Source organism: Delphinapterus leucas, chromosome 7 (genome assembly GCF_059928025.1).
Source record: "Delphinapterus leucas isolate spDelLeu-1000000601 "Yukka" chromosome 7, BTC_Dleu_Yukka2, whole genome shotgun sequence".
NCBI lineage: Eukaryota > Metazoa > Chordata > Mammalia > Artiodactyla > Monodontidae > Delphinapterus > Delphinapterus leucas.
In genome coordinates this window covers 96,930,018-96,949,657 of record NC_143135.1, presented here as the reverse complement: position 1 = coordinate 96,949,657, position 19,640 = coordinate 96,930,018, and the positions used below count along the sequence as shown (strand labels likewise).

The window sequence follows — 19,640 nt, the reverse complement described above, 5'->3', positions numbered from 1 at the left end:
TAAGACGACAATTCAAAAATAGTTTTAGAGGGGCTGCCTCTGGAGTCTGGGAGATCAGTTGGATGGCTGATGTAGAAGTCCTGACAAGAGATAAGGTGACTTGAAGGAAGACACAGCTGGTGGGGGGAGAGGGGTGTTTGCATATGAGACCTTTTCAGGAGGTAGAGTTCACAGGACCTGGTGATCTGATGTGGATCATGAAAAAAATGGGAAAACAGGATGACTTCCAAGGCTTCTAGACTGGGCAACTGTGCGGCTGTTGGTGCCACCAGAGCAGAGACTGGGGTGGAGGACAGAGGAAGGAAAAACTAGAAGAAAGGGACAGTAAGCCCAGAGATGCCAGGAGCATCTGTGGTGTGGATGTCTAGCAAGACGAAGAGAATGAACACCAAGCCCTTGGAATCCTTCCATCCAGAGCTGACCTTGCTGACCCGAACTCCAAGTTCCCCTTTGCGCCTCTGTCCATGGTGCTGCGTATTCAGCCGGGCCCTACTTCACAGACTGTGACTTCTCCCCAGGGGCTGACCCTCTGCTCTTCAAAGTCAAGGGGTCACCTCTGACAGGGAGGATGTTAAGAAAGGCACCGAGAGTTGTTTCTAGTTCCTGAGAAAGGCAGGCCTCTGCTTTTCATGCCGTCCAGAAGACACAGTTGAGAGGCAACACAGCATGTTACTTAACTTCTCTGTGCCTTGGTTCCCTTATCTGGCAAACGGGGTTAAACATAAGCACCTCTTCATAGAGCTGTGAAGGCTAAATGATTTAATGTTTCTTAAAGAGCTTAGAAAAGTGCCTGGCACATAGTAAGTGCTACCTAATTGGTAAATTAGTAAAAATGAATGCATAAGATGAAGATTTAGATGCCATCATGGGACGCAAGATAGACCGAGTTGGGGGAGGTGCACTTCTGTAGGCAAAGGGGACCCAGGAGAAAGAAGGAGCGCTTTGCAGTTTAGGATTTAAGCACTCAGGCACGCTTCGCTGGGAGAAAACCTGGGCTGCGTCAAACGGATAGATTCAACCAGCTTTCGCCTCAGATCGCGCCCAAATATAATTATTCTGGGTGTGGGTCTTCTTCGAGAAGTAATGTTTACTTCAAAACCCAGCAATTGCACCCCAAATGGCTTTGATGTATGTGGAATTTGACCAGCCTCCATTATATTAGGGGAGGCAGTCCTGTTTTATGCATCAGGCTCTCTCTAAAGCACCGAACTTTACAGCACATTTGTTATGTGGCTCAGCGAAAGGTGTATGAATAAAGAATAACCTGCTCAATCAACACTGCTCAGCCAGGAAGCTACTCACTCTGCCTGTGATTTGCCAAGCACCAATGGGGGAAAAGAAAAAAAAAAAAAAAAAGCCCATCCCATCAGGGCACCCTGACATTGCATTTAGACAGGCTCATGTTCCTGCTTCCACTTTTGTTACTTGCTGGTGAAAACAGTACAGCCCAAACATGAAGTCACTCATTTGCCCAAAGAGCATGGGCTCCATGCCTATCTGGCTCTCCTCTGTGCCTTGTTTCTGGAAAGGAGAGGAAAAAGATTTGTTCGTGTGTCTGGTCCCCCTCTTGCCTCCTCTCTTTCACTTCCCTCCCTTCCTGCATCTTCTCTTTCATTTCTATTTTCCATGACTCTTTCCTCCCAGCTGACCACCGAACACCTATGTCCAGGGAGGCCCGTGGCACCAGGGTCCTCAGATACAAAGGGGGCAGAAGCTCATTTTGCCTCAGCTTGGCGTCTGGTCTCTGTGAAATGCCGGGAGAAGTCTGATCCTGCTCAGCCAGACACCTCTGACCATGGTCCTGGACTCCAGTCCCATTCTCAGGGAGCCCATTCTCTGGGCTAAGGTGGAGCCCAGAGTCCAGAGAGCAATACTCTCTCTAGGGAGGAATCCTAGTTGGTCCCCAAGGTCCCCCAACACAGCTTTCCTAAGCTACTTTTCTTAGACGTCAAGACCAGCCCCAGGCAAAACTGTGATGTAGGCAAGATTTGTTCATTCACTCATTCAACCAATGCTTTTTGAGAATCTACTCAGTGTCAGACACTGGCCTAGGGCTGAAAATATCATGGTTCAACCTTCCTGTCCTCACAAAACACTACAGAGTGCCACGGGGGGCAAACAGAGGGGCACCTAAGCTCCCCTGGGGATTGGAGGTCAGAGGAGGGTTCCCAGGAGAATACCATCTAACATAAAAGACAAAAAAAGAGAAATAAAGACATGTCCAAGAATATTTAAGGCATCACTGCTCACGAGTGTCAAAACCTAAACATCCAAACATCCATCAACCATAGAATCAGTAAGTGGTGGCGCATTCAGACAATGGAACACGGCAACGAAAACGGACACTCAGTGGATGAGTCCCACAAAGAGAACGCTGAACAGAAGAGAGCCAGACACAAAGACTCATGCTGCACAGTTCCATGTTCATCCAGCTCCAAAACAGGCACTGGGAATCAGGACCATGGTCAGAGCGGCTAGCTGGGGGCCTGAGAAGGACAGTGGGGTGCCGCTTCTCAATCCAGGTGCTGCATAGAAGGGTATGTCTACTTTGTAAAAAGTCAAAGCTGTATACTTATGATTTCTTCATTTTGGGGGTATATCTGATAGACTTCGGTGAAAAAGTTTACATTAGAACATTTTTAAGACAAACAAGAGATAACCTGGCACAGCAGGGGGCCTGCCTGTCCTCAGTGCCCTTGTCTCCCCTCCTCTGCTCTCTCCCCATTATCACCCGACCTTACGCCCCTCCCACCCTGCAGTCCCGTGGGACACCATCGGATTAGTTAATTCACACTAAATTGTCCATGACTAACAGCCGTTCAACAGTATTACCCCTCCCTGGGGATTCCTTTTTTAATAAAGCAGAACCGCCTTCACTCAAAATAGTAACTACAACCAGGCAGCAGAAGCTGGCGAGGTTAAGTGATGGGGTGTGGGCACGGCCCTAATTCACTTCAACGCACCCTATGCCACTACTTAACCTGAAGCCCTAGGACATGCTGAGCCTCTTGCCTCTTCCTGGAGAGTAAACAAAGGGGGCAAGGCAGCTGGCCTCCTGGGTCACAGCGGGGAGGCAGCGTTTGGGCATCTAGACCGTGAACTAGGACTCTCAGGGCAGGTCAGTCCCAAGGTAAGCCTAGGTGGAGCAAAAGAAATGTGAAAATGCTCAGGGCAGAGGGGAGCTGGCGGAAGACAGGGGTGTGACCGTGCAAGGCTTGCCAGGGCATCTGCAGTTTTACAAACTGCCAAAGAACCAACAGGACTGTGACCTATGCCTCCCAATTTACAAAGCTGATTTACTGTGCTTCGGGCAGTTCTGTCCTGTTTCCAAGAACTATGCCAATAGTTCTCCCATTCTGAGCAGGTGGGGAATTGCCAGGTTTGTAACTTCACGGGCAGATTACCTCTGAGAAAAATTCACAGCAGGCAGAGCAGGAACCAGACACATTGTAGGGACCATGACCTGAGGCTTTCGCAGGGATTCTTGGCCACATTGGCGGCCCCCTGCTGCCCTCCCATCTTCTTGGTCCCAGAGGGGAGAAGGGGGGTAGGAAACGAATTCCTTGGCTACTCAAGGTCCCTTGGTCTCACTGGTCCGTTTTCCCCTGGGCTTTGCTCCCGGCTGCTAAGGCTGAGCTCAACGAGGCACGAGGGGTGGGGGTGGGGTGGGGTCCCCATTTCCCTTCCCCAGGCAGCCAGAGATAAGAGGTGATGCAGTCTGGCCACCTGCTCCACCCGCCTGGTGGCTCCATGAGCTGAGCAGGGAGCTTGGCAGGGAGGAGGGAGAGAGAAACCCCTGGCAGTGGGTCTCATGAGAGCTCCGGAAATAAACCTCTTTCACTGTCCTGACTCTGCCCCCTCTCTCTCTTCAGTTCCCAACCCGCTGTCTCCAGATCAGTGGGTTTTCCAGATATAGCAACAGGTCCTCCGCCTGACAGACTCAACCCTGAATGGTCCCCGGGGGGACGAGGTGCCTCTGGGGAAAGGCAGGCTGGCAGGTTGGGAGAGTCTTGTGTCTGGAAAGGCTCTTTCCAGAAAAGCCAGGGCACGGCCCTGCAGACAGGCTGTGCAGAAGGCTAACCAGGGCAAGACCCTTTGGGAATAGGAGGCTCTGTGTTAGAGGCAAGCCCTTTCCAGGCTGCCTCTGCTGCAAATGGCCAGAAGGAGGGGCTCTGGTTTGAATCCCAGCTCCACCCTCTATGAGCTGGCGGACCTCAGTATGGCCCCGGAACATAGTAGGGGCTCAGGAAATGTTAATGGTCAAGTTCGATGACTAATATTCTAACCACCTTAGAGTGACAAAGAGAGAAAGTGCCACCAAACACGGGGCACCAAGGTCCACTTCCTGCCATTTATCAGGTGGCTCACAATGTCTCAGGCACCACGCCGGGCACTTTACATACATCCGTACTCTTAATCCTCACACTAACTGAAAGGTGGGTCTCAAGAGCCCCCTTTTGGAGACGGGGTTCAGAAAGTTGCCGCTGCTGCTCTGGCATCACACAGCCCGCGAGGGGAAGCAGCAGGATTTGAACCTACGTTTGGCCACCTCTGAGGTCTGCACTGCAAACCACTGCACCATCCCACCCCGACCCGCACTTGCTCAGAGACCCTTGGCTGCAAAGCAAAGGGGTTTGCAGTGATCTTTTTGCATCTCCTATGAGTAGATGTTCTGTAACTGAGGCCCTTCGCTCCAAAAAATCTCCAAGCCCAGCCGTGCTTTCTCTGTGCCTCTGCCGGGCTCCCCCAGCAAACATCGCGGTGCTGGCAGAGAGAAGACAGAGGCTCACGTAGCGGCTCTCAAGCCCCACTCCCAGGGGGCGTCTATTACTGACCCAGCCCACCCTCTCTCACCTAGGGAATGTATCATTTTCATTACCCTCTTTAAAAAGAGCAAATCAGTACAGTTTTAATGCTGAGAATTTAATTTTATTAATAAACACTAAAAGGTAAAAGCTTCTCAGGTCCTTGATTGAACACCATCAGTGACAGGTGCACCAGCCTAACTCCAGACCAAGGGTGATGTGCTGAGACCTTCTAAGCCAAAGGATTCTAACACAGATACATGCAAGCACACACATATGCTCACGTGTACAGAGGTCACTCTGGAGACAGGGGCCCCTGTCTGCAGGGAGCCCCCTTTGTCCCAGGAAACAGTTCTCTCTGCTCCTTATACAGAAGGGCTGAGAGACCTATGAGGCCTGGACCCGGAGTAACTGCCTCCCTGATTTAGAGAGCTGTAAAAGCTTGCCTTGGACTCAAATATTTAAGCACTTTAAATACGGCGATAATGATAATTACCCTGCTCATGGCATTTCCTCTTAAATGAACCTCCACGCCAAGAAGACTCTGAAATCACTGTCACCCAACAGACACTGCTCTTGGTCGACTCTAGTCGTCACCATTGTGCTGGTGGCCCTGTGGGCAGCTGTCACCCATGGAAAAAGGCCCTGAACTTAGAACCAGATGACAGGGGTGCCGTCATCTGATTGCGTCCCTGGGTGAACCAGGTGACTTCTAAGTCTCCTCACCTGTAAAATGAGGATGGTATAGCCGGCCTGCCTCACAGGTTTTGTGCGAGGGTGAAGGAAACCACGTGTGACCTCCAAGGGGGTGACAGACAGGGACAATTAAGGCATCAGCATCAACTCCCCAGTAAACCCAGCAGATAAGCGCACTCCAGTGACCCCATTCTCAGCACACAGAATGAAGGTGCCCAGGTCCCTCGGAGAAAGGCTTGTTCACCAAGAACACGGAGGCCTCTGGGGGCAGCTGGTGGTAGTGCAGGGGGCTTCAGGGGACGCTCGGGATCCATCAGTTCAGTCTGTGCTTTCCCCCCAACCCCCAGGGCGACTTAAGTGCTATCCCCGAAAGAGTAAAGTTTTCAACAAGATAAACAGGCGGCAGGCAGCAGGGGGAGGCGAGGACTAGAAAAACAGGGATGAGTTTTAGACCTTTATTTTTACAGCCCGGCGCTAACTTGGAGGTAGAACTGGCCAGCTAGTGAAGACTTTGGGGGTGAGCCCATAGTTCTAAGTGGACCCAGGATTCGAGGGGCGTGCTGTAGCTTGAGAATATGGATGAAGAAAGGAGATGAGAAGGAGAGAAAGGGAGCAATTGGGTATTGAAGGCCCACTCTGAGCTGGGCCCTTGACATAGTTTATCTCAATTAGTCCTGATAAATCTCTGAGGTGTGTCCTGCCGTTCCTATTTTTCTGGATGAGGCCTGAGGAGTTCAGGAGCTGTCCCGCCTGCTGTACAACAATATATGATTGTGCTGGACTGGAGCAGGGCCACCTGATTTCGTCCTCATCCCATTCCCCCCCAAGCCCCACGCTCAGGGCTCCGGGCAGACGTGTCCTGAGTGCCTCCTGCAAGCCCAGCTCGATCCTAGGAGCTCGGGGGTAAAGAGGACTGAGACCAGACCCTTGTCTTCTAAGAGCTTTCAGCATAATTGGAGAGACAGGCCCGAGAGACTCGGGCAGTAATCAGAACAATCAGCCCTAAATTAGGAGAAAATGAGGAGTCTGAGGAAAGAACCATCTTCAAACTCTCTATCATGACGTCAGCCAGGAAGGACTCTCCTGACTTCATGGTCCTCAGAGGCCTCTGCTCTCTCTCTCTCTCCTCTGATGATGCGGGGGCTGAACCTACCCTAAGAGGCGCCCACCCGACCTGGAGGCCCGGCCCCGGATGCCACATCCACCCACGCTGTGCACTGATGTCCCAGGGGTGGCGGCCATCTGCAGCCTGGCCACCCAGAGCGCGGCCCACAGACTGCGGCAGCGGCATCACCAGGGAGCTTGTGAGAGACGGGGAAGCTCAGGCCCCACCTCAGACACCTCCTGAGTCAGACTCCGCCTTATGACAAGGTCTCCAAGTGACTCCTGTGTAGTTTAAAGTCTGAGAGGCACTCCGGAACCCCCATGCAGCCACATGGCCCACGCGATCAGAGCTGGCAGGAATGATGATAATAATGACAATGACCATGACAATGGGAGTAAACGTGACCGTTGTTGGGGTCTGAGGGCTGTCTGAGCTGGACACTGCGCTAAGGGCTCTATGTGCGTCTCTATCAATTCCCACAGAAGCCCTCGGAAGCCAATGCTGTGACCATTCCTGTCCCACACACAAGAGAGCTGAGGCTGAGAGGGGTCACCCAGCCTGTAAAGGGGACAAAGCTGGGACCCAGACCAGGACCATCCAACACTCTAGCCCACGCATGTCTTATTTAGTTGGACAGAGTTCTTCTCCAGGAACCCACAGGTCACCTAGGCACACCTTCTCATTTTACAGAGGAAGCAACAACAGGTCCAGAGAGAAGAGGGGTGCTGCCAAGACCCCACAGCCAGGACTGCAGCCCTGCCCCCCTCAGCCCCCAGCGCTGCTGCACAGAAGTAGCTGGAGTCATTTTAAAGTCGGCAAAGCTAGTCAAATCATTAGCTCATTTTTGCTCAAAACGATATGGACTCATGGTCCCTAATAAAACCTCTCTCCCCAGAGGGTTTCTTCCTTACCTGAAGTTGCTGAGACAGGGTCCTGGCTACCCAGAGCCCAGCCCAACGCCCTTGGAAGAGGAGTCAGGAGCCAGCTCCTCTCCGGGGGCCACTTTTTCCTGGTGGCACAGGGAAGGCTGGCGATGGCTACTGGCTCAGAACCACGGGCAGGAGCGTGGCTTCCAAGCCAGGAGCGTGGCTTCCAAGCCAGGACCGTATCCTCTTCCCAGCGGGCTCCCAGGAGCACAGGCAACCTTAAGAGATTCTGGTTCACTGGTCTTCCTCAAGCATGTTTCGATTTGTTTCAGGAACACTCAACGACACCACAGAGTGGTCAGGCAGTCTTCTGTCTGAGCTAAAGAGCAGGCCACCGGAGCCCTGGCTGGTCCGCTCCGGAGGGGCTGAGCTCCGGCACCCGGGCCACCTCTGCTGACCCCAGAGGCCGAGAGGTGGGAGATGCCCAGGGCTCGAGGGCCCGTAAAGGGCAGTGACGAGGAATGGCCGCAGCCTGCAGCGGGGCGGGGAGAGAGGCAACCCTTCCCAGCTGCGTCACTCACAGGCTGAGCTCAGTGGGGCTCCTAGGCCACGGCTGGGAAGGGACGCTTCCTGCTCTGGGCCCACGGTGGCCCTGCCACCAGTACAACTGCCAGGCGCCTTTCATCTCTGCGCTGGGCACTCGGCACCGACGTTTTGCCGGTCCAACTGCAAGTTCAGTGATATTGGATTCACACTAGGACAGCCGGGACAGGCCCAATTAGCACAGAGGCCTCTAGCCTGGTGCAGACAAAATGTCAGGCCCCAGAGGGGGGTGGGCAGATTGCCTCTGAGGGCACGGCATCCCCCCTCTCCTAGCAAAAGGCCAGCTCCCCAGCCGCGCAGCATGGGGGACGCCGGGAGGAAAAGGTGGCTGGAGCTGTTAATACAAACAGCGGTGGCCTGACAGGGAAACTTTCTGCCTCGGAGGACAATTGGAGGGGGCAGGAAGGACGCTGGGCTTAATTCACACCTGCTTGAGGTGCTCTGGCCTTCTCTGCTTGGGGAGAGTCGATGGGCCAGAGGCCTGAGTACATAACCAGGTGCACATGTGGCCCAGAAGGAAGATGCAGGGAAGCTGAGAGGGCATGAGGAGGGCAGCTGAGGAGCGGCTGCAAAGCAAAAAACGTAACACCGGCAACAGTAGGAATAACAAGGGCTACCATGTTTGGAAAGTGCATGTATTCTGGAGCAACCGGGCCCTATATAGTTTTTCTTTTATTTCATTTAATCCTCAAACAACCCTATAGAGGTAGATACTGCTACTGTCCCCATTTTTCATATGAAGAAACAGAAGCTCAGATAGGAAGGTGACTTGTCCAAGGCCACACAGACATTCAGTGGTATAGACAGGATTCAAACTCAGATCATCAACCACTGCCCTGCACCAGTTTTGTTCTCACCACGTGTTTCCCTTCACCTTCCCCACCTCTCCAAAGCTTCCCGATCCTGCAAGGCCCAGCTCTAGGCCACCTCCTCCATGTTGCCCTCCTTGACTGCACCAGGCTTTCCCAAGCTCACTCAAATGGCTATGCTACTCCCACTGGTGCCTGCATGCCTGCTTTTACTGCCCAGTTCAATGGCTATTTCATCTTCCTGACTAGTTTGTGAGTTCTAAGAGGGCAGTGTTCTAGCGTATCGTACGGCTTACACAGCTTGCTTAATAAATATTTAAGAAAGAAGGAAGGGATGGAGGGAAGAATACATCTATTCCCTGAAACCCTCTTTACTTCACATTTATTTTTCATGGTCTAGAAAAAACAGAGAGAACTGAGCATGGGGTTCTCACCCTCTCTGGAGAAGTCTTCCACCCCAGGAGCTGATAAGATGGCCAAGGCCTCAGGACCCAACCAGGTGCCACGCGGTGGCCTTCCGCAGGCCTCCTTGAAGCTGATCACCTCTCTCCTCCTCGTCCATCCATTGGTGAAACGGACCAGAAGCCCTGAGAAGAAGCTGATGACCTTTATGTCATCCTGGGCTTCCGCCTTCACGAGCCCCTCTCTACACGGCCACATGCTGTCAGGAGGACCCCTGGGAACACAGTTCCTGGCTTCAGAGAATCCACAATCCCCAAAGGGTGCTCTTACTCAAAGGGGCATGTGGCTCAGAGAGGCCCCAGTGAACACCAAAGAAACAGACTTTCAAGAGTCAGATTCCTTCTTTCTACTAGGAAAAGGCAGCTAAGAAGCAGTGGGTGGTTTGGGGGGTGGCCTGGTGCCATGAGCTGAAGATACATTTCTGGGGCAAAAATCAGAGCCTCCTCCACGCAGGGAAGAGGTCAGCACCCAGAGATGTCGGATGAAGGGCTGGGTGATGAGGACAGAGCCTGCTCAGCCTCCCTCCACCCACCAGCCGGCCAAGCCTCTGAGTCTCTCCCCACACTTGAGCCATCTTTGCAGCACCCCTCCATGGAGCGTGCCCTCATTCCTAGCGCTCCTTTAGCACCCCTACCACAGGCCCCCAAGGCTACATGCTGATAATAGCCCTTTGCACTTTCCAAAGGACCCTCACGCACTTTGCCTCTGACCATCTCTATCGGGAGCACTCTCAGGCCCATTTTACAGATAAGGAGACTGAGGCCCAGGGGAATTAAGGGGAACCGCAAATTGTTGGCAGCGCACAAGCTCAGGAGTTGTCTTCGGAGTGTGCCTCGGTCATAATGTGTGTTATGACCTGAAGAACGATTCCACGCTGGAACTGGGCAGTGTGCGGCCAGATGGCGGCGGCTCTCCAAGGACCCTCTCTCTGCTCGGCCAGGCCCTCGTGCGCAGCTCCAGCAGATGCCTCCAAGCTACAAGCTCATGCTGCCCGTGGCCCGGCGACCAAGGCCGCAGCAGCCGTGCTGACAGCTTTGCTTCAGCAGCGCCCACCCTTGGGGACAGGTGGTCTTTCTCCCCAGGAGGTGACTCAGCCTTCGGGAGCTGCCAGGCAGCTCCGGGCTGCATGTGGTGAATCATTAAAGGATGAACAAGGCCTCGGTTACACAAGGGAAGCAGGAGGTAGAGACAGGAGGGAGGAGGCTCACACTGCTGGTCCTGCAGGCCCCATTCCGTCTCCCAGGCTGGCTCAGGAGGCTCTGGGAGGCACAGGATGGAGTAGGGAAGGGGAGGGGAGAAGAGGGAAGTCCAGCACCGGAAGGGACTAGCGGAGCCACATCCGCCCCATTGCAGGGAGGCCCATGGAGATGCAGGGACAACGACTGAGTTCATGGAGCCAGCGTCAGGCAGAGGCAGGATGAGAACCCAGGGTTAGGACTCCCCGCCTGGGCTCTCCCTGCACCATACTGTACGGCTTCTCCTTCGGGGAACACCAGGCGAGTGAAGGCTCCCCTCAAAATCCCGTTTGGGGACTCATGGTGTTGTATTTTCTTACAAATAAAAGACTGGATCAACTTGGGTTCCATGATATTCGTTCACCAACCAACTTCAGTGAATATTAGTGAAATACCTACTACGTGCTATCCCTGGGGATTCCACAGTAAAGTGAACACTGAACCACCCCAGCCCAGATGCACCCCCGGTACCGACCCAGGGATTCCCAAGGCAACTTCAGCACAGACAGGGCCAGGCTTCACCTCCACCTGGCCCGTTTCTCCCAGGTGCCACCGACCAGTGTGCCCTGGGCCTTGGGCAGTGGAGGAGACCCTTGAACCTCCAGGTGTCAGCTAGCACATCAGGAACTGTCATGGTCTCCCCTGCTGGGGCTGGCTCTCTGTCAATCATGTCAGGCAGATGCCTCTTCAGAGCAGACCACAAGGCAAACGTTCTAGTTTCTTCGGTCCTACGAAGTTCTGGCTATGTGACTCTACCATCCTTCTGATGAGCCCTGGACAAGTACGAACAGGCGGGAAGTGCAGCAAGAGGGTTTCCAGACCATGTGGGTCCAAAGCAATGAATGGGCAGCAGCTTTGGAGTCCTTGAGATTTGATCCAAATGGGGGTTCAGACAGAGGGATGGACTTAGTGAGCTCTGGGGATCTCTAGGGGCCCAGTGTTCCCTGGGGAAAGCCTGGATCAAGGTGAGCTTGAGAAGTGAGCGCACCTAGAAGTAGTGTTAGTCTGGCCATGGGAAGATGGTAAGGCCATAGGATACAGGGTCCTAGAAGCACCACCCTGTGTGGCCTTGAAACAGCACAGCTTCCCCACTCCCACCCCAACTCACAAAAGAGATGTCACTCTCTCTTCCAAGGGCAAGGGAAACTCATTAGCTTCCTTCCAAGAAAGTGTCTAGGTCAAGTCAATGAAAGCAAGTAAAATGACTTCAAGTTCTTCCCGGCGTCTAATCGGAGTACCTTAAACCCATTCTTCATTCCCTGGTCTCTGTTCCCCTGGTGGCAGTCTTGCTTCATTTGTCACCAGCACACAGGGGAGGGAACTAAAGTCCTCCTTTCATGGGCTGCCAGTAGCCCTCCAGATCAGTAACAGCTGTAACGACTCAAAGAGAAACACATCATGTTTTTATGTGATTCCCCAAATGAATTCTCTTTTTTTAAAATTAATTAATTTGTTTATTTTTGGCTGCTTTGGGTCTTCGTTGCTGCGCACGGGCTTTCTCTAGTTGTGGCGATCGGGGGCTACTTTTCCTTGCGGTGCGCAGGCTTCTCATTGCAGTGGCTTCTCTTGTTGCGGAGCACGGGCTTTCGGCGCGCGGGCTTCAGTAGTTGTGGTTCATGGGCTTCAGTAGCTGTGGCTCGTGGGCTCTAGAGCGCAGGCTCAGTAGTTGTGGCGCACGGGCTTAGTTGCACCACAGCATGTGGGACCTTCCCGGACCAGGGCTCGAACCTGTGTCCCCTGCATTGGCAGGCGGATTCTTAACCACTGCACCACCAGGGAAGCCCAATGAGTTCTTTTTGAAAGCATCTTTGTTGGGGAGCACTTTGAAATAATTAAAGTCGTCCATCAAATGATCCTGGAGATCTGTTGCTATGAAAAGCCTTTAATTTCATCCTCCTTAATGTAATTCTATCCCAGCAGATGAACTCGGCTTTTTATATTTCTTCAAATACCGTGTCAGGGCCTTTAATCAGAGGTAGGATCTGAACGGAAGAGGGCTCGGGCAGTCCCTGTGCACTGGAGCCTGCGGCAGGGCAGCGGCGGCCACCATCCATACCTCCCCACACCCCCACAGGCCGCTGTCTCCTCCGCCGATGAATCGGTTCCACCTGGAGGTGCTGATTCACCCATCCATCCACCCACCCTCCCACCAAACACACCGTTTCTTCCATAACCCTGGCTCTCTGTTTGGAACAGAAGGATGAGAAGATAAGGAAACACAAGCCAGATAGCACTTCTGTCCACTGAAACTCAGGCCAAAATGCGGCCTCTACCAGACAGATGGAGCTGTGTCTGTTAAAGGGGGAGATAGAAGGACCTAGAGAGAAAGCGCAGCTGAAGAGCTGACCAGTCAGCATCGCCAATGCTAGTGATAAGAGGCAATGATACTGGAACTTCCCTGGTGGTCCAGTGGTTAAGAATCTACCTTCCAATGCAGGGGATGCAGGTTCGATCCGTGGCCGGGGAACTAAGATCCCACATGCCTCGGGGCAACTAAGCGCGCACGCCCCAACAAAAGACCCCACGTGCCTCAACTAAGACCCGATGCGGCCAAAATAAATAAATAAATACATACATACATACAAATTAAAAAAAAGAATACACCATTCACGTGTAATCTATTAAAAAAAATAGGCAATGATACTGAATCCCCAACCTAAAATGAGGCACAGAGTCTGTTCATAATTTCCGTACTGCTTCTGCAGATCAGGCCCCTTTCTCGCTCAGCCTCCCCTGGCCCTTCTTCCCTCCCTGCCTTGGCTGACCACACTATAAAATTAAAATCTATTTTTAAATATTTGTTTACAGGGCAGCTTCATGACTGCTAGTCTTTAACTTTAATACGAGCACATCTCATCTTTTCCAGGTCTCTCTTCAATCCCCACCACTGCCCTTCCCCCTGGATAACCAGATACACGAAGTGGTCTTCATTTAGGTGTGCCTTCCTGAGCTTTCTCTCTGGGGCAGCAGGTGGGGAGAGGGGCTGGACAGGGGCAGGGAGGTGGGAGCTGGTTCACAGTCCTGGAAGGAAGAAACAAGGGTCTGCACTGATGGATAAGGAGGAAGGACTGAGCTGTGAGCAATTCCCAAGGCACCCCCAAAATGCAAACACTCTGGGGAGGGTAAGAGATCAAGGGTCCGTCAGTCTTAAATGATGTCCTGTGAAGGACTTCACCCAGGTTGCTTTCTCCCTCTGTGCCAGCTGGTTCCAGAGAGGGTTCAAAGAAGCTGGGGCGGCCAGCACTGTGAGATGGGCAGGACAAGCCCTCCAGAAGCACCTGTGGGCTATTTAGCAGAGCCTTATAGGGTCTGTATCCTGGGTGTGAGGATGGGGATGGGGCAGCCGCCAAAGGCAAAGTCCGCTAGAGCCTGGCCTGGAGCCCAGCTTGGCACGTGGTTACAGGTGAGGGGCTGCAGCGGAGGCAACCACGCTGCCCAAAGATTTCTGTCCCGTAGGGTCCCAGGTTGATGTCCACAGAAAGGACTGAGCAGCCAGTTCTTGGGCTCTCTGTTGGCGATGCCCCCTGAGAACCACCAAGGGGGCCTCAGGAGCCACTGATGAAAGGCTGAAGCGGCACACTGAGATGTTTGGATTTCAGCATAATTACTGCGATAACAATTTAATCATTTAAAAACACTATCTTGTACTGCTCTAATGAAGAGAGAGGCTCTTTTCCATATTGTTTGTGCCATCTGTGAACAATTTTCACATTAGCCTCTTAGAATGGCAAAGCAGAAGACTGACAGTGATGTAGAGGGGCAGAGCAGGGGCGGGGAGGGGAGAGAACATGGGATGGGGTAAGAGAGCGATCAAGCCCAGCGGGGAATCAGGGCCCCAGGGCAGGGTGGGGGTTGAAGTGTGAAGTGCGACCCTCTGGAAGCAGACCCGGTCCTGGGACCACGGGAGAGAGAATGGATGGAGATGTGGCCCTGCTTTGAGGGTACTTCACATTCAGATGGGAAGAAAGTTCCTAAATTTGTGGGGACGGTAAGGAAAAGCAGAAGAACCCAGCACAGTGGTTTTCAAACTGTCGGTGGCAATCCGTAAGTAGGTCCCTGGTATTAATTAAGTAGATTGCAATCAGTAAACTTTTTAATGAAATAGAATAGAATGGACAATATCAAAGAAATATCATTCCCTACTGAAAGAAACCAGGGGTGACCTAAAGAAATTCCAGGTAAGGAGCAAGGAATACACAAGGTAAGCCTGCAACATCTTGTGCTAAAGAGCAAGGAACTGCCCCTAGACTAGTGGGGCCTAATGAACAAGGGGCTGCCTTAAAGGGGCTCCCACTTGGCCAACGATGGGACAATCTGAGCTTCAAAAGGAATAATGACGGTAACTGATGGAAATTCACTGAGAGTGTAAAAATTCACCAGTCCGTAATTGTAGTAGATTATGGTGGCTCCCCTCAAACATAGGTTCCTGTCCTAATCCTTGGAACCTACGAATACTACCTTATATGGCAACCTTATATGGCAAATGGTGTGATTCAGTTAAAGATCTTGAGAGGAGGGCTTGTCCTGGACTATCAGGTGGGTCCTGAAGGTAACCATATGTATCTCTATAAGATAGACACAGAGAGCAGAAGGGACACAGAGGGGCAATGTGAAGATGGAGGCAGAGACTGGACTGATGCAGCCAAAAGCCAAGGATGGCCTGAAGCCACTGGAAGAGGCATAGAACAGATTCTCCCCTAGAGCCTTCAAGGTAACTCTGCTCTGTCAGCAGAGATACCTTGATTTCAAACTTCTAGCCTCCATTCAGACAATACTACAAAGCTACAGTGATCATAACAGTGTGGTAATGGCACAAAAACAGATATATGGATCAATGGAACAGAATAGACAGCCCAGAAATAAACCCATACACCTAGAGTCAATTAATCTTCGACAAAGGAGGCAAGAATATCCAATGGAGAAAAGACAGTCTCTTCAGCAAGTGGTGCTGGGAAAGCTGGACAGCTGCATGTAAATCAGTCAAGTTAGAACACACCTTCACACTATACACAAAAATAAACTCAAAATGGCTTAAAGACTTAAATATAAGACATGACTCCATAAAACTCCTGGAAGAGAACATAGGCAAAACATTCTCTGATGTAAATCCTACCAATGTTTTCTGAGGTCAGTCTCTCAAGGCAATAGAAGTAAAAGCAAAAATAAACAAATGGGACCTAATCAAACTTACAAGCTTTTGTACAGCAAAGGAAACCATAAACAAAACGAAAAGACAACCTACGAACTGGGATAAAATATTTGTAAATGATCCAACCGACAAGGGATTAATTTCCAAAATAAACAAACAGCTCATACACCTCAACAACAAAAAAACAAACAACCCAATCTAAAAATGGGCAGAAGACCTAAATGGACATTTCTCCAAAGAAGACATCCAGATGGCCAACAGGCACACAAAAAGGTGCTTAACATCACTAATTATTAGAGAAATGCAAATCAAAACTACAATGAGGTATCACCTCACCCTTGTCAGAATGGCCATCATTAAAAAGTCTACAAATAACCAATGCTGGAGAGGGTGTGGAGAAAAGGGAACCCTCCTACACTGTTGGTGGGAATGTAAGTTGGTGCAGCCACTGTGGAAAACAGTATGGAGGTTCCTCAAAAAACTAAAAATGGAGTTGCCATATGATCCAGCAATCCCACTCCTGGGCATATAGCCAGAATAGTAATTCAAAAAGATACATGCACCCCTATGTTCATGGCAGCACTATTCACAATAGCCAAGCCGTGGAAACAACCTAAATGTCCATCAAACGGATGAATGGATAAAGAAGATACAGTACATATATACAATGGAATACTACTCAGCCATAAAAAAGGTGAAATAATGCCATTTGCAGCTACATGGATGGACCTAGAGATGATCATACTGAGTGAAGTAAGTCAGACAGAGAAAGACAAATAGCATACCATATCACTTATACGTGGAATCTAAAATATGACACAAATGAACTTATCTACGAAACAGAAACAGACTCACAGACGTAGAGAACAGACCTGTGGTTGCCGAGGAGGAGGGGGTTGAGGGAGGGATAGATTGGGAGTTTGGGATTAGCAGATGCAAACTAATATATATAGAACAGATAAACAACAAGGTCCTATCCTACTGTATAGCACAGGGAACTATATTCAATATCCTGTAATAAACCATAATGGAAAAGAATATGAAAAAGAAAGCATATATATGTATAACTGAATCACTTTGCTGTACACCAGAAATTAACACAACATTGTAAATCAACTATACTTCAATAAAACAAATTTAAAAAGAAAGAAACAAACAAACAAACTGGCCTCCAGAACTATGACAGAACAAGCTTCTGCTGTGTTAAGCCCCCCAGTTTGTGGTCCTTTTTAACAGAAGCCAGAGGAAACTGATACAATAATGATACCCAAGAAAGAGAAAGCCAAAAGCAATGAAAATAGGAACTGTCAGAGCACAGAGCACACAGCATTTCAGTTTGTATACACATATCTCTGGGTAATCTGGGTTGGGCTCTGAAGTGTATTTCTTGCTGTGCATTGTGGTCAAAAGATTGAAAAACTCTGGCCCAGTGCTTGAGCACATGGGCTCTGGAATCAAGCAGCCCAGGTAAGCAACTCACTTCTGCCCTCTTCAGACCATGTGGCCTGAGCCTCCGGTCTTGGAGCCTCCGGTCCTCATCTGTACAATGGGATTGCTGTGGGGATACATGAAATAATGCACCTGCCATAGAACCTAAGGTGCCCTGCGTCCTCAAGAAATGCTAGCTGCTGCGGATTTGTTGTTATGGTTACTACTACTACTAAAAATAATAATAAAAGATATACATGAAGACAAGCACAAGCTCTACCCCATGCCCATGTAGACTGTTACAAAGGCTCTTCGTCCTGACGCTCCAGCTGAGAAGCCTCGAGGGATGGCAGAATCAGAGTGTGTCAGAACTGACCAAAATCATGCAATCAAGTCCCTCCACTTCAGAGAGGAGGAAACTGAGGCCCAAGAAGAACACTGACTTTGCCCAGGTTACGTAGTTAGTAAATGACCAAGATGGGGCTAGAACTCAGTCTGAATTCCGATCAGAGGCAGAGGCACGCTATCCCCGACTCCCCTTAACCTTCCATTTGCCCCTCAGCCACTCCTGCTGGCCTCCTTCCAGCTCAAGCCTTCATGCCGCCACCAGGGTCCCAGGGGAGGCTCCTCATGTCCACCCCCCAGGAAATCCCTTAGATGCAATGTCCATTGATCATCCAGGAGAGGGTTTCTGTGCCATTTGAGCTTTCTTTGCACCGAACAAGCTCACAATATCCTATGATTACCTGTTGAAATGATTCCCATATTTCTCCCTGACAGCTCCAAGTGCCTGATGCCCTGATCCTGTTCTAGCAGGAGGGCCTACAGGCCTCCAAGCAGCCAGCTGATCAGAGACAAGAAAACGGGACAGTGAGAAAGGCTTCACTGGGGAGAGGGTTCCCAGGATCTCCTGCCAGCCCTCCAGACTCCCCGTACCCTGAAGCTTTCCTGCCCTCACCCAGGACTCAGAGCAATCAAGTTCCTTTCCCAGTGGACAGGGGCTTTGGGCTGGGCAGCGTATAGACTACTCCATGGCATCTCTCAGCCAAAGAGAATTCAGCTGATCTGGAGAAACAGGGAAAAGGTTAGGGCACTCCTTGTTCTCAGCACTGAGCCACCCAGCCCTGAAATAAGGGCTGAGGATATACAGGGTTTAGAGTCAGGCAGACTTGGATCGGAACGAGGGCTTTTCCACTGACTGGCTGTGTGATCCTGGGCAAGTGACTAAGCTGTTCTCTGAGCCTCATCTGTAAAAAAGGGGTAATGATGTCGACCTCTTTGGACTGTTTTAAGGATTAAAAGAGATCATGTTTGTAAAGGGCTTAGCACAATGCCTGGCACATCATGTATGTCCCATAAATGGGGGCTGGGAGGAGAAGAAGACATAGTAGTTGTGGTGGCGGCAGTAAGCAGTAATAGTACTATAATATCTGGCACGTGACTGGAGCTAAATAGATGTTTACTAAAAACACTAAACAAGAAATTTTCCACCGGGCTGTGAACATCTGCATTAAAAGCTTTCCCCATCTATGAACGTTTATTCCTTTTAATCACCTAGTCATCTAGCAATTATTTATCAAGCACTGCTATAAACTGAATGTTGGGGTATGTTGGAATCCTAACCCCCAATGTGATGTTATTAGGAGGTGGGGGCCTTTGGGAGATGACTGGATCATGAGGGTGGAGCCCTCATGATGGGATGAGTTCCATAATAAAAGAAGCCCCAGAGAGCTCCCTTGCCCCTTCCACCCTATGAGGTTATACCGAAAAGATATACCAAATCTGCTGGTACCTTGATCTTTGACGTCCTTGCCTCCAGAACTGAGAGAAATAAATTCCTGTTGTTTATAAGCCAGCCAATCTATGGTATTTTGTTAGAGCAGCCCAAACGGGCTAAGATAAGCCCTAGCACTGGGAATGCAATGGAGGGCAAGGCAGACAGAGCCCCGCTCTCACAGAGCTTATCGTGGTTCTAAACCATAACCGTCTGGGGGTAAAAGAGTATTTTGAGAACCTGATTGAAAGTTTCAAACTCTTTCCCAGAAAGACACACATGACTACATATACATAATATTTTGCCGACATTCAGGGGGCTCAGAGAAGGTTCTCACTGAGAATCTTGGTCCTAAATGAACTTACTGCTCTAGTCACACTCGCTACCGTTCCTGGACGCTCTTGGACCAATCCAGCAGAGGACGAGGAACCCAGAGCAAAAGCCCGGTATAAACTGTCTGCTGCAGAGAGGGTCCTGGAATCGCTTGCACAGGTAATCATAGTGTGTCATAGGCTCGCTCAATGCAAGGAAAACGCAGTGGTTCATGGCCTGATGCAGAGGGGCATCTGATAAAATCTGAGCAGACCCATCCCATGTCTGAAAACTGCTTCCTTGAGGTCCTGACTTGGTTCCACATGCTGGCCTTAGGTTTTCTGACCACCTTGGGAGGGGTCTGGTGCCTCTTGCGTGCCTGTCTCTAATCCTTCT

The 19,640-nt window shown here is 50.7% G+C and overlaps 1 protein-coding gene across 1 annotated transcript in view; it reads right to left on the bottom strand.

The window, feature by feature from the left end:
- Positions 1 to 3: 3 nt before the first annotated feature.
- Positions 4 to 19,640, bottom strand: part of LOC149748825 (uncharacterized) — a 122,223-nt gene continuing 102,586 nt past the window's right edge. The window contains exon 3 of the mRNA XM_089915896.1: positions 4 to 19,640. This exon is cut by the window's right edge and continues 50,356 nt beyond it. The gene's annotated coding sequence lies outside the window, so the exon portion shown is untranslated.